The sequence below is a fragment of the Cebidichthys violaceus genome, unplaced genomic scaffold (genome assembly GCF_023349555.1).
Source record: "Cebidichthys violaceus isolate CVI_PGR_0920_01 unplaced genomic scaffold, fCebVio1.0.p SCAF_5, whole genome shotgun sequence".
Classification (NCBI taxonomy): domain Eukaryota; kingdom Metazoa; phylum Chordata; class Actinopteri; order Perciformes; family Stichaeidae; genus Cebidichthys; species Cebidichthys violaceus.
The window spans coordinates 11126093-11134039 of record NW_027176705.1 but is presented as its reverse complement, the minus strand read 5'-3'; positions in this window follow the sequence as shown (position 1 = coordinate 11134039).

The following is a 7947-nucleotide window of genomic DNA, read 5'->3' as shown; positions in this document are numbered from 1 at the left end:
AGAGAGAGAGAGAGAGAGAGAGAGAGAGAGAGAGAGAGAGAGATGCTGCTCCATCGGTGCCTGGTACAGTTGGAGTAAACATAAAATGCGCTTATTGTTTTTCTTTCCTTACTTTTTTCCCCCTGCTGAATTTAATAGAAATAACATCTAATTGTGGTCTACTTAGCAGTTAATTAGTGTCCAGACACAGTTATCATACAGGCAGATAAACAGTCGTTTCAAAAGAGACGACACAACAGATGGGCTGCGTTTTTGATTAGTGGGTAGATAGAAGGTTCAGTTTCGAATCTGGTAATATAATTGTTGCCTGTTATTGCCAAGATGAAAGTGTTGCTGTTTCATGGTGGAGCCTTAAATAGCACCACTTTCACTTGCCCTGCGGAGACTGTTAACCAATTAAGGGTGAGATCCAACAAAGATTAGCCATTTAGGAGAGTGGAGTGGAGTATAGCTACAATAATGCTGGTTCGTCAGCAGCCAGCAGGCTGTCTGTGGTGTGAGCTTGCTCAGTCTGTCCTTGCCTTCTGTTACATTTTGCACCAACACTGCACATTATCATTAGCTACTCTATCATCAAATAATAATACATTATTGTAATAATAATACATTATTGTAATAATAATTACCCTTAAACTATATCAGATCAAGAGCATCTCTAAGATCTGCACTCAACCACAGATTTGTGCAGTAAAGCCTCATCTGTGAAGACGATTTATATCTGTATAAACTGAAATGGTGGTGAAAGCTTAGAATAATACAAATATATATGAAATATATTATAAAATATCTAAACTAAACTAAAAATAATCATATCCTCATAAAAGTCCATCCATTTTGAGTTGAACCATGTTGCACTGTTTTTATAGATTCCGTTATCACAGTACAATATATGGACTACACATGCTTTCCCATTTGATAATTATCCTGCCCTGCATTTGAAATAACTTTTTTTATAGACCCCACTAATGTGATCATGCACCACAAATCTAAGGTATAAAGCACACTGTACATAGCCCATAGGGATAATTTCAGTTCTCAGGGCAGCAGGCTGTGGTGAGATTGGGTTGGCCCTGAAATCAATGGCCTGATCCCGTTCTGTCCAGCTTCCTGGCTGACATGCTTGACTTTTCATCTCCACGGTCACATAGATTGATGACTTATGACCGAGAATGTATGTTTGCTGACCTCTAGCAAAGTGAGTGGCACATAATTAATCCAATCACACAGAAAACTGGAAATGAAAGGGGAATGAATGGTTCAGTATCATCGGGGCTTGACTTCAAATAACCATTTGACATTTGAATGTGGAAAAAAAACTCTATATAAAGACCGTTTTGAGAGAGAGAGAGAGAGAGAGAGAGAGAGAGAGAGAGAGAGAGAGAGAGAGAGAGAGAGGTGGGTAATAACGGATGGAGCTGTGAATTTACCACAATTGCCTCACTCAATACCTCAGCTTTTGGAGTCTACGTGTTATACAAAATCATGTAGGTGAGGAAGTTTCATGTATATTTAAGCATCACTGGTATTTGATTCTCATATGGACAAGTGGAGTAGTTGCAGAGACCATGTGTCTCTGTCCAACTGAGATAATCCTAATGCGAAGGCATGGACAGGTTGCAGAGTGGCTCTCAATCAAAGTTCTCATCAATATAAATTACCCACATTGCCTTTGAGTAAAGACACAACATTTTGTGCGTCTGTGATACGTGGCTCATGTAGGCCATGGTGTACTCTTCAGCCCCTCTTACAGTGTCTTGGGTGCAGACCTTTTCCCACTCTACATCCAACAGGGAGGTCAGTACATACTACAAACAAGCCCCTGAGTGGGCCTCTCTGATACACAGTTAATTAAAATTCATTTCTGAGCATGCATTAGCCATGCCCATCTATTTATGGGCAGCTCTCAAATGCAGCCACTACAAAACAGTGCTCTGTAATTAACCCCACCTAATCAGATAGCGCACTAGTGTTGTGTTCCTATTCGTCCTGAGGCACACAGCCATTGGACAGAGGTTTCAGAGAGAGGATGAGCCCGTTCTATAGTCCAGAATGGCTAAGCAGATTAAAACCTCATATCAAACATGATATTTACAGGCAAGGCTCAGTGGAGAGTGCTCCTTTTATGTGGGATGGGGAGAGGCTTCAGGGCTGGGCTTTTAAAGCCATGTCCCTTAATTGTATTCTGGCTAAGTGGGATGAATGGTGCTTTTTAATCAGACTACTGACGGGGCTCTGTGTTGTAAAAGTATAAAGATGGTGCCCGATAGTTAAGATGTTGAATGATATGCTTTTAGTCCAGGTTTCCCAGCTTCTAGCAATATTCAAATGCATGCTTGCTTTAAGCTGACACCTGTAAACATCAGTGTTATTTCCCCTGACGTTTCTGCTACTGTAGCAAACACCAGTTTGGTAAGTACTTGTGCAAAATGATTTATAGTAATTTCACCATCTTTGCATAGAGTTTAGGCCTGTAACCTATAGGCAGAGATTCATTTATTTGTGAATGTACACTGTGTTTAATATGCAATGTTATGTTCAGAGAGAAAAGCATTGCCTACCACTTGAATGAAGTTTCATTTAACAGTGAGATGTACTTTACTTTGTTACTCAGAGACTTAAGGTTCTGCTCCTCCTAGTGGCTGATCTCTGCCATGTTTTCCCCTCAGAGTTGTACACAAATGGGTTTGATAGCAGAGGTTAAGCACATCACATAATAAATTGTAACATCTTTTTATCATCCTCCTCATGGAGCTCCTTTGACGTTATGTGGAAAACAGGAATTATTGGAATCTTTTTGAGGTAACCTGACAGGCTCACCATATAGATGGTAATAGGAATGGTGTAAGCCCTGCTGTTCACATAGTCAATTTGAATTTCATGACCAATCAAATGTAGACAAGGTGTCATTTGGTGGGTAGAAAAGAGACCAGAGTGAATCCCTTTCCCAAACAGTTAATCCAACTTTAATCCTAGTCATTAGGAATTAGACATGCCGAGCTGTCCGGCCGTGCCTCTAAATTACAATCAAACGGTTACCAATTACACAAATTATTGATGGTAGATTCTCTTTTCAACTGCAAATTAAGGCTATTAAGGAAGGCTCCTTTTTAATGCAAAAGTGACTAATTAACCAGCGGATGGGAAATCTGCTGCCCAGATATCAAAAAAGTTCTCAGCACACATTGCAGAAACACAAGGGAACCAATTAGTTTAATTATCAAAACAGCTAATTAAAATTGCACAGTTCCTAATTAGTTCTTTGCTTTTGCCTCTAATTGACAGCATGGAGATAAATGGGCTGCCGATGAAAATGGGGAGAGGAGAAAAACAGGAGAAACTTCGGCGGAATATTTATGCTGACTTTATCTCCGTCTGTGTGGCAGCCCTTTAAAGTGGAAAATTAATGACCTTAATTCCCAAACTGTTTTTCCTCTAACGGTGCTCCCCTCTGCGCTCCTGGTGCATGCTCCTTTGTATGGGCCTGCCACCCTGCCAACTGCTGGAATGGGAAAAAAGGGGGTACTTGGGGGTGGGAAGGAGCCACGATTCTCCTCCTAATGTGACAGCTCCCACCTAACAATGGAGAAAGATGAAAGAATGGAGCAGATGTAACCACTGGGAGCTTTGCATCATGGGACTGCAACTCTGTTGCACTTTCTTTAAAGCGCCTCTGTCATCTACAGGGGCACTCATTTGTCCCATGAAAAAGAAGGAACTCTGCCGGGACGAAGATAAAAGACATTTGATGGCCCAGAAAGACTTTTAATAAGTTTTCAAATTTGAATTTTAGATTGATTAATACGATGTCTGGTAAGTGAACTGCCCTTTTAAGTTTGCACAAAAACAGATTTGTAGATGTTACCAAGTGGCCTAAAGACTGCAAACACCACTGAGAACTTTTTGTTATATCCTCCAGATTTATTGTTATGATTCTCCCTCCTTTTTGGTATGATCTGTTTAAAGGTCCTTGAAAATAAAGAAGAAAGATAGATCCTGTTCGACAGAAATGCTACACTAGCAAACCTGAACGACAACCATTTACCTTACAAGATTTTGTGTTAGACTTTGAGTGTGTGTGTGTGTGTGTGTGTGTGTGTGTGTGTGTGTGTTGCCTCTCTCTGGTGTCTAACCTTTTGGCAGGCATTGTCTCTTTGTCTGTGCTCCTGCAAGGCCAACCTTGTCATGTGTAATCCTGTCCCTCTGCCTGCATGCAACTGACATGTGCGTCCTCTTGGCACATTAGCAGATAACTATCAACTAATCAGTTTACTTTTGGGACTGTGTTAAAATGTAAATTACATTAATGCTCAAATTATGCATCAAACTACGCAGATAGGCCCGGCCAGAGGCCGCATAATGCTAAGATCATTCAGTTAGTGCCTTCTACATGCAGTGTTAATGCACTCTGATTTCCCCTGCTCTGGTTCAAATCAAGTGCGATACGTCAGCCAGTTGGTGTCTGGGAAACTGGAGGAGCTTTGTATGAAGTGGAGGAGAAAGCCTTTTTGCAAAGCTCCATTAAAAAACAGAGAGATGATAGCCGCCTGTTGGATTTCTTTTGTCTAATTCAGTGGAAAGTACTTTCTGCTCCATGTGCATTTTAACATGTTACTTACCGCTCAGTTGAAACTGTGGAGATATTAATTTACTTGTAATCTCTGAGAGTAGAAATAGAACGCCTGAAGTGCATTCGGTAACATTGAAAATGTGATTTATTTGAACTCCTCCTATCCATTTAAAACATTACACCCTGAAGAGGCAGGTCTGTTGCAAAGCCCTGGCCTGGAGGAACTTGCTGCCCATGACTAACAAACACACGTCTACCCCTAATTGATTGTCTTGTGTTTTATTTATGGTGCGGTAGTAATTAGTGGACAGCATAATGTAAGCCATTCATTAGCACCTGGCTACCGCTATGGATTTCACTGCTTTGTCTCAGATGCACACATCATTAGGGAGAAACAAAGAGTGGAATTTATTAGCATGGCTTCTTATAAATATTCTTAAAGTCAGTGTGCCTTTAAGGAAGAACACAGGCCTGTAAAACTTTTGTCAGCATTTGCTCACTGATTCCATTTGCTGCAGAATATGTTAAGGAAGAGCAGTATAAATTTAATTTTAATTGTTTTGTACACACGCCAGTGAAAAGGAACTGATTGGATACAGTTCAGAGACAGTATATTAATACGTTATTTTCATATGTTAATTGGTTTGCATAATCTCTCCCTTTGCTTGGTTTGGAAGTACCTGGCATTGAGAAGGGGACTGAAGAGAATAGAAGACTCCAATTTACATAAAACCAGCTCCTCTGAACATTAAATAATAATGCATCTGCAAGCTGAAGGTGTGTTCAGTTAGCAGAAAGCACATTTTTATAATTTATAGTCCAGCTGTTTCAGTGCGTTCGAGTCCATTTTCCTCCCTGCCTGCTTTTAATGAAATCTTGTTACTGGAGAATTGACTGGAGTGAATTGAGATTTTAATCCCATTGACGTTCCACCATGGAAATGCACACTGGTGGGAACTCTTAATGGTGGGCCCTGTAATCAGAAGACACTTGTATTCAGCTCCCTACAATAATGAATCTCATCAAATGTTAAAGCCTGGGTCGCGTGCGACAGGCTCAAATTTCAAGGTTTTTGACCATCCCCATTTGAGAAATTCCTCAGGGAGTGTGTGATTACTCAAGTTTAGCCGTTTATTGCCTCATCTTTCAATAGCCACTGAAGCACAAAATTCTCATCTAGGTTGCTCTTTTTTTTTCTCCACTTGAAGAGCAGGCCAATATAGACTGCAGAACAGCTGCTCCGATCCCGAGGAACTGCTGTTGGCACTGCAATGTTATTAGCTGCCACCATCACTGTCCACTCACTGTGTCATTTAAAGAATGAAAACTAAATTCCATGACAGAAATCACTGGTGTGATTTTAATTGTAAACATTGTGCGTATGTAGCAGTGTTTGTACCTTTTTCTGCTGTAGCTACTCTATAACATTCAACATGTTATATGGAAGTGAGTGTGAAACAACAAATTGTGCAAGTAAGAACATGTATGAAAAGAAATAGAAAGGTTAGGTTTCATCTTAAACTTACGTCCCCTGCCCTCACTTAACCCCTGACATTATAGCTTTGTTGAAATAGGTTGCATTGAATGTAGTGTTTGCACAATTCATGGCCGTTATTTTCAGTCATTATGAAACTGCAAGGACAAACCCTCATTCAGCCTCTTAATGAGAATTATTGTTTGTGTGGTTCGAGGCCGCAGAATATTAATTGAATATTTAAATAACATTACTTACCAGTCTAGATTAAATATCAGCAGGGTCATCACCGTGATTTTGGGAACCTTTGAGGCTAATTATTGCTCTAGGATAAACTGCCTGTTTGTTTTACATGTTACAGTTTTCCATTTTTTATGGTTAATTTTTTTATGGGATACTTTTTTAGCGGATTCGTCTGAAACCTCTGCTCTGGAGAAGACTCCAGCAGGTCTCATGGGTGTGAGAGATGTGATGCTGTTTTATATTTGAATGACTAAATGTGACCTTTGAGATCAGAGGAGGAGTTGCTTCTCAGGGGGCTGAAGAGAGTCCCCGCTGCTATGAAGCTCATGTCCCTTTGATCCCTCTGTAATGAGAATAACACCAGGCGTTGTGGTCACTGAACACATTGACACACCACTGGAGAGCCGACAGCTCTACAGCCTGGTACTAGAGGCGACTGTGTGTGTGTGCTTGTGCATGTGTGTCCTCAGGTACAATATTGCCTAGAGACATGTAATATATCCACTGGGATTTACTATTGGGCTATAATGCACTGCTTCATGCTGTAATTTGCCGTTAACATACCGTATGAATGATGTATGCAAAACACGCCATTTGTCATGCCAATTAAAATGCCTCACAGGGCAAGTCCACTTATGATTAGACACACCAACACATCTCATATTTTCTTCAAACAACGAAAGTAAATCAGTAAAAAAGTGTTTTGGCTTTATTGTTTTGCGTTAACCAAAGTTCTCAGCTGATGCTCCACTTTCAGGTCCGAGGGCACTCTCTCTCACCTGAACACGACTGGTGAAACCCAGTACTCTGAGACATCTTCAGAGATCCACTGAAGATCAATCATGACCAGACCCGTCCCCACGAGACCCTTAGTAACAGCCACTGATTGCTTTCTGCTGTGCAGGCTGTTAAGTGGAGTCTGGCAATGGGCTCCTGGACAACACTTAACAATCAATCAGAGGGCACAACCACTTCTCATTGCATGCTGGTTCTTCCCCTGCATTACACACAAACAATAATTCAGGTGGACACGAGTGACACTTAAGAATCACGGCCCGAGTATGCCCCATGATTTAGCTGGAGAGGGATACGCTGGACTATAGACAGAAACTTGAGTTGCAGGATTTACATAAACCTGGTGATTGAGGACTCACCCTGTCATTTGGACAACGCTGTAGGGATGTGGCATTTGATGCTTGTCATGTGTCTTTATCCTTTGTCTTTGACTATCAAAGATGCCAGTTGTTTGACTTTGAGAATTGAACAAGACATTATTTCTCAACAGTTTTTTCCCCATTTGTATTGCCTTATAGCCTCATCACAACACCAAGGTTATGACACGGATTTGTAAAACTTTTTCTCGGTGACTGCATTTCACAATTTTATAAATACATCACTGGTCTTTTGAATTATCCTGTTAAGAATGGGTAGGCTACTTTGTCATGCTAGCTGTACCAAGGACAAAATAAACAAACAAAAGAAATACATTTTAAACATTCTCAAAAAAAGGCTGTTTAATGTTTTGTGCCTTACCAGTGTATCTAGATATGCAGTAGCCTTCTGCCATAAAAGCCTGGACTTAAAGTTTGCCTATTGATTAAGGATTCCATTGACTTAATGAACCTTAAACCCTCCATCAGATGACTAGCCAATATATGCTCTA